The following is an 11,928-nucleotide window of genomic DNA, read 5'->3' on the forward strand; positions in this document are numbered from 1 at the left end:
AAAGAGAATTAAGAAACTATTACTGTGTTGATATGGAAATATCATAAATTATTCAAATTAAAAGTAAGGAATGGATAGCATTTTACTATTCTTTTAAAAAGAGACAGAAAAGGAGTATGTATTTGTATTGACTTTTATTTGCATTAAAAATATTTCTGGTTGAGCTGGGCTCAGTGGTGCATACCTGTAATCACAATAACTCAGGAGGCTGAAGCAGGAGGATCGCAAGTTCAAAGCCAGCCTCAGAAAAAGTGAAGTACTAAGCAACTCAGTGAGACCCTGTCTCTAAATAAATACAATATGAAATAGGGCTGGGGCTGGGGCTCAGTTGTCAAATACTAGAGGATTTGCTAGATAATGCCTAAGTTTAATCCCTGGTACACCCCCCAAAAATTTCTGATTTGATGATAAGAAATCAACAATAGTATTTACCTGTCAGAGAGATAGAAATGGTTGGATGAGGGGCAGGGAAGTTAAAAAGTCTTTTAATGAATAGTTTTTATATGTTTTATATTTGAAACATGTGAATGTATTACCAATTCAAAACATTATAAAAATGGAAAATTAAAGTAATGTACAGTGATTATTCTGCACGTTCAAAAGCAGGAAAGCTTAAATTTTTAATTGAGGTTAAAATAATTTTTTAACTTCACTCTTATTCTTTATTTCACTGTGAAGAGCTAATGTTCCCACTTTTTATTTTACTCTGCAGAAGAATGGCATAGAGTGAGCACAGTTTCAAGACTTGACTCAATTCCACTCAGGCTGCAACTTATGAACCCTTAAAATTCCCCATCAAACTATAGGCTAGGTTATCAGCAATAGCAAAAATAAGTAGCTAGCACACATTGCCTGCAGGTAAAGCATTGTGCTAACTTCCTTGCTTCAGAAAAAGTCACATCCCTTGCACTGATGGGCTTATGTGGAAGGCATTGTGTATGAATTTAAAAGGTAAAAGTTGCCACACGCATTATAGACAAGAACATCTTAAAGAATCTTAAAGAGAATTAATCACAGTACTTTATGTAGGAGGAGAGCTCCGATCTGAGCCTTTTTAAGTTTCACCTTTTAGGTGAAAACTTCGAGCAAGAAGAGGAGCCATTTCAAGCAAGGGAATATGAGAAAAGGCACAGAAGTGGGAAAATTTATACCTTATTCAGATCAATGAACAAACTGTGGGCCTTCCACCCAAGATGCATTAAGGATAGAGATCATCACAGAAAATAATTAGAAAAGTGGTTTAAAAACCTGTAGCAAAGACTGTTTGTCTACCTCCAAAGTCCTTCCTCCCCTTCCTTTTTTTTAAGTAGAATACTGACTTTTGGATAGAAACATTAACAAGTGGAATAAAAGGTCACATTTCCTCAACTTCCTTAGCGGCTAATTGTAACCAAGTGACAGGGTTGTGGACAGCGAAATGAGAGAGGAAATGTCCTGTGAAATTCTGGGTAGTCTTAAAGTGGGGGAGGAATACCCCCAAAACACCACACAGGACTATGAGAAGGAAGAGCTGGCTAGAGACACCTAGAGGCAGGTATGAAAAGATGAAGGACAGTTCTTTGCTCTCTGTCCAGCCCCAAGTGCCAACTGTGAGCCTTGTGGGAAACAGGGCTTCCATTAGAAGACAAAAGAGTCACTTTCATGAGGTCTTTGTGAGACTTTGGACCAGGATAGTGGTTTTTTGATGGCCAAGTAACAAAGGGCACTATAGTAAGAACCACAGCGCGGTTATAGAAGAAAAGAAAAGATAAATGTGAATCTATTTTTGGCATCTCACAGGTTTGCAGCCCTGCAACACACTAGGAAATCATCCTGGTGAAAATTAATGGGAGCCATTCCTACGTGGCATGACAAATTTAAATTTGATGGCATGGATTAGAAGAGGTAGTTACGAGCCCTTGGAAGTTCCCACAGAGTAAATGAAGAGACACTTAGGTGACACCAGAAGTACTGAGAGAGGCTCTTAGCAGAGGAATGGAAGACTTAGGTTACATGGAAGAGCATAAACTTAGCCACTGAAATGTGAGTTATGCTATTAATGTCAACTTATTTTCTCAAAGCTTATTTGGCTCATAACAGCCTGCTATCTAAATGTCAGTGATTCTGAGATGAGAGCCCCCACTAAAGCAACAAAGGGAAAACATAGCCAGAGGGAGCCAGGACCTCCTCCATGGAGTTGAGATTTCCTTCTTGGGGATGGTTAACAGTGGTGACTGGGAAAGATGAATGACAACTAGGAGCCATCCAGAACAGGAATAGCTCTATGGGAGGGAAAGAACACTGGACTTCCTTAGAAAATCTGGAGCCCTGAGAAAGGACAAGCTCTTAGTAACCTCACAGGAGTTTTTGACACCTAAGAGATAAAAATGGACATTAACCTGGAGAAGGACCCTAACCTCTCCACATAAATTACTTTAACAGCCTCCATAGTTTCTAGAACAGGAATAATTTGAGGTTTCCAGAACCATACCCAAAACTGCTCACAGGGCTGAGTCACATTCTTTGCTGTAAACCCCAGTGCAGGGAGGACCCGAGGGCTCACCTGCTTCTTCTACTAATATGTTGTAGCATCTGATGAAATAATGAAGGCTCCTAACTGCCCATAACATCACAAGTTCTGACATTTTGCCCTACAAGGATGAATGTGCTGCTGAAATAATATTCTTACATTCAAAACATTCTTATATTTTACATGGACTGCTTATCAAACTGAAACTATATTTCAACAAGACCCTTCTAGCATCTGTTCAATTTAGCTAAACTACTCAGTTGATCATTCCCAATTTCCTCAAAAAGAATTTGATATGCAAAAACAGAATATTGATTTCTCACTATGAACATTACTTGGTGTGCACCACTAGGGTAGGAGAAGGAAAGGAAACAAACTTTGATGGTTGACTCTTTAGAAGGTTCCAGTGAACCAGAACAGAAAATCATGAAATTTCTTTCGAAATATTGTCGCCCTAATATTTTCCACATTCAAATTGAATCTTTAGCTAACCAGAAATCTACATATTGTTTTATAGTATGTAGGCACATATATAACCAGTCATTTGTTAGTGATCCTCAAAAATTCTTTGAAATCATATATAGGAATCTGAACAACTAGTTATTTTAAATAACTCATGAGAGTAAACTCATTACTTCCTGGCAATTGGCATAGCCTGGCATGTTCTTTTACTAAAGATTGTAAGTAGCCAGAGGGAGCTAGGGCTATTTACAATTGTGAACCCAATCTTTAGTAAAAGAACATGGCAGAGACCACAGAGTAGAATTTGGCTTAAGAGAAACTAGGCTGTTCTCCAGATGTCTTATTGCACATGGTATTTACTATTTGGTCTGATCTATTGGATTGCTATTTGGACCACTTGTCCCTTTGTTATTCAACAACCATTTATTTGAGCACCTACTATGTACTCAGTCTTAGGCTGGATGCTTAGGATAAAGATATAAATAATATTTACATAGTCCCCACTCCCTTTAAGCCTAAAGTCTGATTGAAAAAGATGCTAATAGCTAATCTTTATGGAGTGCTTATTCTGTGGTGACCACTGTGTTGTGATTTATGCATTTTATCTCAGTTCATTTCCACAATAGCTCAAGAGATAAGAACAATTTTTTGAAGTGGAGTTTGAGAGATCTGAATTTTCCATAAGCAAAGTAGGAGAAAAATCAACCCTACAAGTTGAGGAAATAACATAAACAAGAACAAGAAAGTGAAGCTTGTAGATGTGGTCTGACAGAATCAAGGTTGGGCGCGGGGCAGGAAGGACTGAAAAGTTCATTGGGAGTCTTAATTCCCAGGCTAACAGGGTTTGGAAATCTATTCAAATAAAATAGGCATGGATAATGTTTGACACTTCTTTCTGCTTTTATTTGGACTACTCAAGATTGTGAACCCAATCTTTAGTAAAAGAATATGGCAGAGACCACAGAGTAGAATTTGGCTTAAGGGAAACTAGGCTGTTCCCCAGGTGTCTTATTAATGAGCAGAGGCTACAGTTACAACTTTATTCAAGGAACCTACTGAGTGCCAGACTTGAGCCAAAAATCTGAAGATGAAAAAGCAAACAATGGAATAAGTTCCATGCCTGTGAAAGCTTGTAACCTAGCAGGAAATAGAGAGACTATTTAATGAGAAATTGCAATTTAGCTAAGTCAGTACCTTGGGAAGCATGAAGCACGGGGGCACGGTGAACAGGAGTATCTGACTTAATATATTGCAGCCCAGGCCCCTGAATCAAAGGACTCTGAGAACTGAGGAGCAGAAGTCAGCCAATGTATAAAAACATGGCATTTGGGGGAACAGAGGGGAATACAGTGGGCACAAGTGTGGAGGAGGAAGACTTGGTATTATTCTTTTTCTGCAATTTGTGTTTCTTCCTCTGTGAACCACATATCTCTCTTCTAATAGTCTTAGGAAATAAATGGAGGAGTGGACAGGAAGGTATGGGGTTAGAAAAAGGCCAAAACAAAATATAAAAAGAAGTAAGGAAGAAGAAGAGAAAGGAAATGAGCAGAGAATAATGGAGAAGAAAGAAAGGGGGTAGGATTGCATACACAGGCAGGGAAGGGAGGATGTACCTGCAGTTATTCCTAAGCCACAGGGCCCTGATAGAGACTAAAATGCTGAGAGCAGAGCAAGACCCAAGACCCAAAAGTGGTGGGTTTTTTTTTTTTTTTTGAGAAAGAATCTTTAAATAGAAATCAGAAAGAAGAAAACAATCATTGATCATCTAGTGTGTACTAGATATTTTCACGTGTCCTCATAAAAGCTCTGCTTGATGGATATTATTGCATTATTTAGGGGGAAAAAAATCTAAGCCTTTGGAAGACGGAGTGGCCAAGTTGACACAGTCGGTAACAAATGGCAATGACATTCACACCTGGGTCTGCTTTAAAATCTCAAAACAGGGAAAACACGGGGACGAGAGGGTGGAGGGCTGCACACAGCATGTGCCTTTCTCACCATTTTACTTGAAGCTGAGAAAAGAGTCATCCACATTTCAACAAAAATACAACCCTTGGAAATCATATAGGATTCACATTTATAAATATCTTTCATCTACTCCGGGCTCTACAAGTGATCTATGATCAGTGGTCATAAAGAAATAAGAAAAAAAAGTCAGATACATGAATTTTGACCCTAATCTTTTACCTTGGATTCACCAAGAGTTTCTCAGTGATTTCAATTTAAAATGCAGAGACAGACACACATACATACACATTCACTTATATGCAAAGTTTTTAAAACTAATGTGATCATATCATGCATATTCAGTCCCCTTTCATACTAAATATAAGAATATTTAATATGCAAGGGGATATTAAATAATACACTGGATTTACCTGATTCTTTTTCCTTGATGAAGAATAGTCACTTTTATGGATGCATCATAATTTTTTATCTATTTGTCTATTATGGACTTAAAATGACATCTGATTTTAATAATAACAATATGGTCTTAAGAATTTTTTTCTTCTGTACTGAGGATTGAACCCAGATCCCCATGAATGCTGGTCAAGGACCCTATCACTGAACTACAGCCCCAGAGTCTTTAAAATTATGGCCATGCACAAATGTATCTCTGCAAGTTAGACTTCTAGAAACAAAAATTGCAAGATCAAAGTGCTTATACTTTTCTTTATTTTGGTAGATATTCTTAAATTGCCTCAAAACTCTAAACTGTTTCCTTCTTCAACCAGGATTAATGAGACCTAAAATTTTGGTAAAATTACCACTTTACATGTGGAGTCTTGCATTGTTACAAAAATGAAGTTTTGGTTTTCTGAAAGGACCTTTTTTTTTTCCAGAATAACTGGGAGTTTTATTATAACTAAATGGAAAGCTTGGAAGTTCTAAAACAGACTACCTGACATGAATTCCATAAGAGCCTCAGCACAGGAAGCAGAAATTGAAGGAAGGACTTGGGGTCCAAGTTGGCCTCCAAAGACAGTCAAAATCCAAGGGGTCCAAAAATAAGAGCAAGATCAGAAGTGGCAATCCTAGGGGCAACCATGGGGCAAAGCCAACAGTTTACACTTGAGAGCTTGGCCCATACAAAGCTGGTGAGGTTAGGAAAGTTCCACACTGGTTATTATTCTGTATGTTCACCCATTGCAAATATTTGCTGAGCATCTACTACGTGCTGATTACTACAATAAGCTTGAGAAGTGAAAAAAATGAATGTGTATCCCCAATCTTGGAGTTGTGCCTAATCTAGTAAAAAACCTTCTGCCTTGTTTTGGGAACTTTGAAATTCTCCCTGATTCCAAGCCTTTGTTCTGCGCTCTCACTCTACCCCCAGATTTCTTTCTTCCCTCCACATTGCACAACACTTTACAGCATGGTACAATACCAGGATGAGGAGGCCTGGCCAGGATGGGGAAGAATGTGCCGTGAAATCTAGGGTGAATTTCAGCCCCAGCAGGGTCTCTAGCCAAGGCAATGGAAAGACACCCGCCTTTTCCCTTCTCCAGGCATGAATCAGTCTCACCAACCTGTATTTTGGGGTTCATTTAACATGTTGAACATTTAAATGCTTCCTGCTGCCCTGAGAAGATTAGGACAGTCGATTTGAAATTGCCATTCACACTGAAGTTTCTGGAACTGAAGAGAAAGAGTTTTGTTTGTCTCCATGGAGACAGCTCTGCAGCTGGAGGAACAGGTCCACCCATTGCATGTATCGGGTAACCTAAGGCAGTCTCTGAGACAGACCTCACAAGGTGACACCTCAAGCCTGTCACAACATCTCCCTGCACTGTCACATGGCCAATTTACAAGAGGGAATAACATTTTCTTAGCTCATTACACTGAACCTGCAGGATGACTAATCCACCCATTCAAAGCCATCTCTGTCTTCCATGGGTAATCTCACTCTGTGCTCAAGATCAGAGTTCAGGGCAGGCTAGGACCTCAGCCCAGAGTTAAAGTGTTTGCTGTGCCTCTCCTAGAGACTTCCCTGAGGACCTCCTCTTCCGAAAGAGGACAGCTGGAAATTAGAAAGTCTAGATTCTTGGGGCTGGGGCTCAGTTGCACAGAGCTTGCCTAGCACACGTGAGGCACTAGGTTCGATCCTTAGCACTTCATAAAAAATGAAAATAAAGGTATGTTATACATCTATAACTAAAAAAAAAAAATTAAAAAAAAAACAAGAAAGTCTAGATTATCTTCTTTGCTCTGACATTGGATGTTTGGTTTCAGAGAGTGCATCTAAAATGGTGAGACAATCTCCAACCTTTTGGACATCACAGAACTGCCTTAGTAACTAAAAATGGTAATACATGCAAAAGTCCTTATAACTGCTTAGTGCAATAGATATGAGAGATGATGACGATAGAGGAAGAAGGCCTGGCTTAAGCCTACCCAACTGGATAACAGGATAACATTGGTCAGCAAAATACTTGATTTTGTTAATGACAGTCAGCAAATTATTTAATTTAGTCAGTGTTGATACAATACCTCTCAGCATTAAAGCTTATTTTATTAACGGTTCTAAGTCCCAGTTTTAGCCTTTTAGAAACCCAGATACAGAGTTTCTTGGATTCAGAGAGCAACATTTTGTGGAGCTAACAGTTACTAGTGAGGTCACAAAGGCCAGAATATGTGCCCATAGATATGCAAAAATAAAATTATGAAAGCTTCGCGTGGGAGAATCCTGAGGCCACACACGTTGCTTAACCTTTGTGCTAAATAGCTTAAATCCCCAGGGAGCGGCAAGACAAAAACAGCCGCACACTCTGGCTCCCGACCCAGCTGTCAGGGTGTGTTTCAGTTCATGTGGATTCTCACCTTATTGGGAAGTGGAATGGTGTGACTTGGCGGGACACTAAAAAAGTGTCCCTCCTCTGTGGAGCTCTCATTTCATACATCAACTGTCTTTTTTCTTTTTTGATTGAGAAAGCTAAACTCTTCCTGCCTCAATCCTATGATTTCCACAGTAGGCCCTAAAAACTGGAAATCAGACTTCAACGCCTCCTTCAGCTAGGATGTTTAGAACTGGCTTGCTTTTCCAATACCAGAGGAGGAATAAAAAGGGGATGAGGGAGACAGGGGAGTGAGCGGATGGGACCACAGCTACAACCCCCTCGAATGAAATTACTACACAATGGGACTTTCTGCAAGACCAAAGATTGTATAGGACATAAAAGAAACGACTCCAAATCAATGCACTTTATTTGCCAATCACTCAAACAGTTGTTGAAAGCCCAATCTCACACACACACACACACACACACACACACACACACACACACACTGTTCTCGAAAGCGTGGTATTTTCTGCCTAAGCCTTTTCTTCTCACTTGGCAGCCCTGTTGTGTACACGATCTCTACAGGAATGCAGAAAAGCCACCTGAGGGAGAAAATTACTAATCACTAAAAATTACTAATCACTCTCTCACACTAAACAAATCCCACCGGGAGGTTTTTAGTTACACACCAGGATATGGGTTCTTTTTTTTTCCCCCTTCTTCTTTTCAGGTTAATGATACAAAGGCACACAAAATTAAAGAAAAGGAAGCATGTCACATCTTAATATGCATTAGCAGGGATATTTTTACATGATAGCATCTAGGTCTGACTCCAAAATAAAGGAAAAGTAGACTGAAAGTCTCTAATACCCACCACTGGGTCTCTGGAAAGAAAGGAGGTGGGAGAGACTCATGCTTTGCCACAGCTCCGAATTCAGCCTGTCTCCCCCCCCCCCCCCCCCCGTGTCCCTATCGCTTACACTAACATTCAACGACCTTTTTCTCACATGATATTCAATTTGCAAAGCTCATCCAGCGCCTGTCATCTATTCTTTCATTAAATAGATTAGCATGTTATGTATGGCGGGCCCCACCAATTTATACCCTATCTTCATGGTATTTATCTCAGACTTGTTTATCTTTTGCTGTTTCTTTAGTTTGTTGTAAATAGCCTGAGCCCCTGTGCCTACTTAGCCCATCAGAGGTTGAGTGTATCCAATTCAATGGTCATATTACAAATGAGAGAGATTACTGGAAGCAGTAGAATTAAGACTTTCATCTGAATGCTCTTTGGATTCTTTTTTCTTCTTTATGATTGTTGTTTTCACTGATTATAAGACATGATACCATTCTCTATTTTTTAAAAAGTTTAAGCAAATCACTAGTGTATCAGCAGCAAAGTGACTGCATCTTCAATAAACCCTGCTTTCAGAGACCATTATATACAAAATATTCTTTATATGTATAAATATAAATATAAACATAGCTATAAATTTAAATATACCATCTAAGGGTGAATAATATTAAATGTATAGGTCTATAATTTTCTTTTCATTTAACAATATGTTATAGATGTCTTTTCATACCAATGAACATACAGTTACATACTACTTTTGAATAACCACTGGGTCTTAATTGCATTAAGGGGTATATCATAACTAATTTAAATAATTTCCTATTAGTGGGCATGTGTCTCATTCCTTATTTTGTACTCGCATTAATAACACTTACATGAACAAACTTAGAAATATATCTTTGAATCTTTCTTTCTCCTAAATAAATTTCTAGAAAAGGAAAATTAATTCATCAAAAGACCTAAACATTTTAAATTTTGAAATGTCTTCACCATGTACCTTGAGACAAGAAGATCCAACACACCCAGATCCTCACAAACACTGCATATGATCAATATTTTTAATCTTTGACTATCTGAGAGATAATGTTGAATACAACATTATATCTCTTAGGTTGTGAGTGAAATGGAATATTTTCAGGTGACTACTATAATAATATTGTAATGAAATCTAATTTGTTAAAGTAAAAATTCTTTACTTTATAGATTGAAATTCCTCCTTATGTTGATTGACTTCTGTTCATCTATCACAATATTCAGAAATCATTCTCATTTTATAAATGAAGAAGCTGAGTCCAAAAGAAAGTTAGCATATGGCTAGAAGAGAGTAAATAGTTGACAAACATCCTGCTATTTCTTTTAAAAAAAAAGAAAAGAAAGAGAAAAATGGAGCATACTCTGAACTCCAGACAGGAAGTAGAAAGCAGAAATAAACTCACTTTTATCCTCATTCTCGTCCAAACCAGATAGAGTCTGATTGTAATTGCATATACAACAAAAACAACAAAAATATTTGAACTACTAAAGAATTTGAGTTTATGTCCCCAAGCTCCAATATGTAGGCTCCTTGTCTGTAGCAATAACATCTCAAACGCCAGTCATAACCATAGCCTATATTTTGTTCTTCCTTAGGGTGTGTGGTATAAAAATTGGGATTACATATGGTGTTTAGTAAAAAAAAAAAGAAGTGACTTAACCCCAACAAAAAATTAGCTATCTAGAGGCAATCTAATGTTGACCACAGGCTCCAGCAATGCATTGGGTAAACTGAATGGAGTCTCTTCACCTTTAGTTTTCCTCCATAATATCAAGTAGCAGGAAGTACCTGGAAAAGCACATGCAGGAAGCAGTGTACTTCAGAAAGAGAGAAAGTGTGTGAGTGTATGTGTGTGCGAGCTCGCACGTGTTAAAACGTCCATGTTACATTGGTCTTTCTTATTACATTTTGGCATTCAGAACATTTAAACAACATCTGCTAACAACCTTGTCTAAAGTGTCTCCTTCCCCATTCCAGCCCCCACCTCCCAATGCACAGGCTTTGTTTTTCCACCAACCTTTATTTGGTTGGTCAGGAGCCTGTTGAGGCCTCCCAATCACCACCTGTGTGCAAAACCTGCCTTCCTCAAGATGGGCTCCTCCGCCATGGTGCACAGGTGTGTCCTGAGGAAATGCTGGTACGCTCATTCTTCATTTGGGCAGAAAGAAAACAAAAAGGCAGGAGATTGAGTTATACACAGCCACAAACAGATGAGGAAGATATCTCAGGAGAAACCATGTAAGCCTCAACCAGATTTAGATAAATGCTGCCGGATGGTCATCGTGATGCAATTGGGACCAAAATAAACGCAGCAATCTGACTTTCATGTGACAGCACCAATTAATTTTAGTTGCTGTGGCAATGGAAATGCTATGATAAATAGGATTAAATTACTGGCGGGAAAGAATAGAATTGGTACGCATCATAAACACCTATCATGTGACATGTAGCATTTATGTGAAGACTTTCCATATTTTTCCTAAAAGGTTGCACTTTGTCTCCAAGACAAAAGTACATGAATCTACCAACTAAAGTCTTTCTGACATCCTATCTCACTCCTCACCAGTTTGCTGACTGTTCCTCATGGCTCGGTTCAGCTATCTTTCAATATGAAAATATATCCCTAATCCTGGTGTGTGTGTTCTCTCTCTCTTTCTCTCTCTCTTGTGCGCGCACACACACACACACGCACACACACACACACACACACACTATATATATATATAGTGTGATAATAAGTATGAAGATGCTGTGCTCTTGGGAAGGCCCTATGCAAGCCCTAGGATCACTCTGCCCTGTTAATATCATACATGAATCCAAGGGTACTAACTATAGTATTTACTGTACCTGTTGTGTTGAAGGAAGGCAAATTAAAATCCTGAAAGAAAAAAAGATATTTTCATGAGTGGACAGGAGACTGCTTGTTTGCGTTGTGTAGTTCTGTATTCTTGTATTTATTTATTTCTGGGGGCTGGCTCCCATGTTGCAATCAGCTTTCTACAGCCTTAGGCAATTGAAATACCAGTCCTTAGTTCCAGAGTATTACTCATTCTGTGGGTTAAGTTTTCTCAGGCATTGGCATGCCAGGACATCAGAGGACCACAGGGTAGAAGGCAGAGCAATTAATTTTTCATGTCTATAAGAAGAAAAATTAAGCAAACAGCAGCAGCCAACATGAATACGAATCATGATATTTTAAAGAGAGATCCTTGTAAAGGGAAACTGATGCTTGTTGTTGTTGTTGTTGTTGTTGTTTCTGGGTTTTTAATTCCTAAATGTGGAAATG

The 11,928-nt window shown here is 38.7% G+C and overlaps 1 long non-coding RNA gene across 1 annotated transcript; it reads right to left on the reverse strand.

Annotated features, from left to right (window-relative positions):
- Positions 1–8,161: 8,161 nt before the first annotated feature.
- LOC113178733 (uncharacterized) lies at positions 8,162–10,917 on the reverse strand. The gene is made up of 2 exons (XR_003300253.2): positions 10,660–10,917; positions 8,162–8,354 (listed from the first exon to the last, which is right to left on the reverse strand). It is a non-coding gene; the product is annotated as an uncharacterized LOC113178733 (long non-coding RNA).
- Positions 10,918–11,928: the final 1,011 nt, after the last annotated feature.

The sequence above is a fragment of the Urocitellus parryii genome, chromosome 2 (assembly GCF_045843805.1).
Source record: "Urocitellus parryii isolate mUroPar1 chromosome 2, mUroPar1.hap1, whole genome shotgun sequence".
NCBI classification, from domain to species: domain Eukaryota; kingdom Metazoa; phylum Chordata; class Mammalia; order Rodentia; family Sciuridae; genus Urocitellus; species Urocitellus parryii.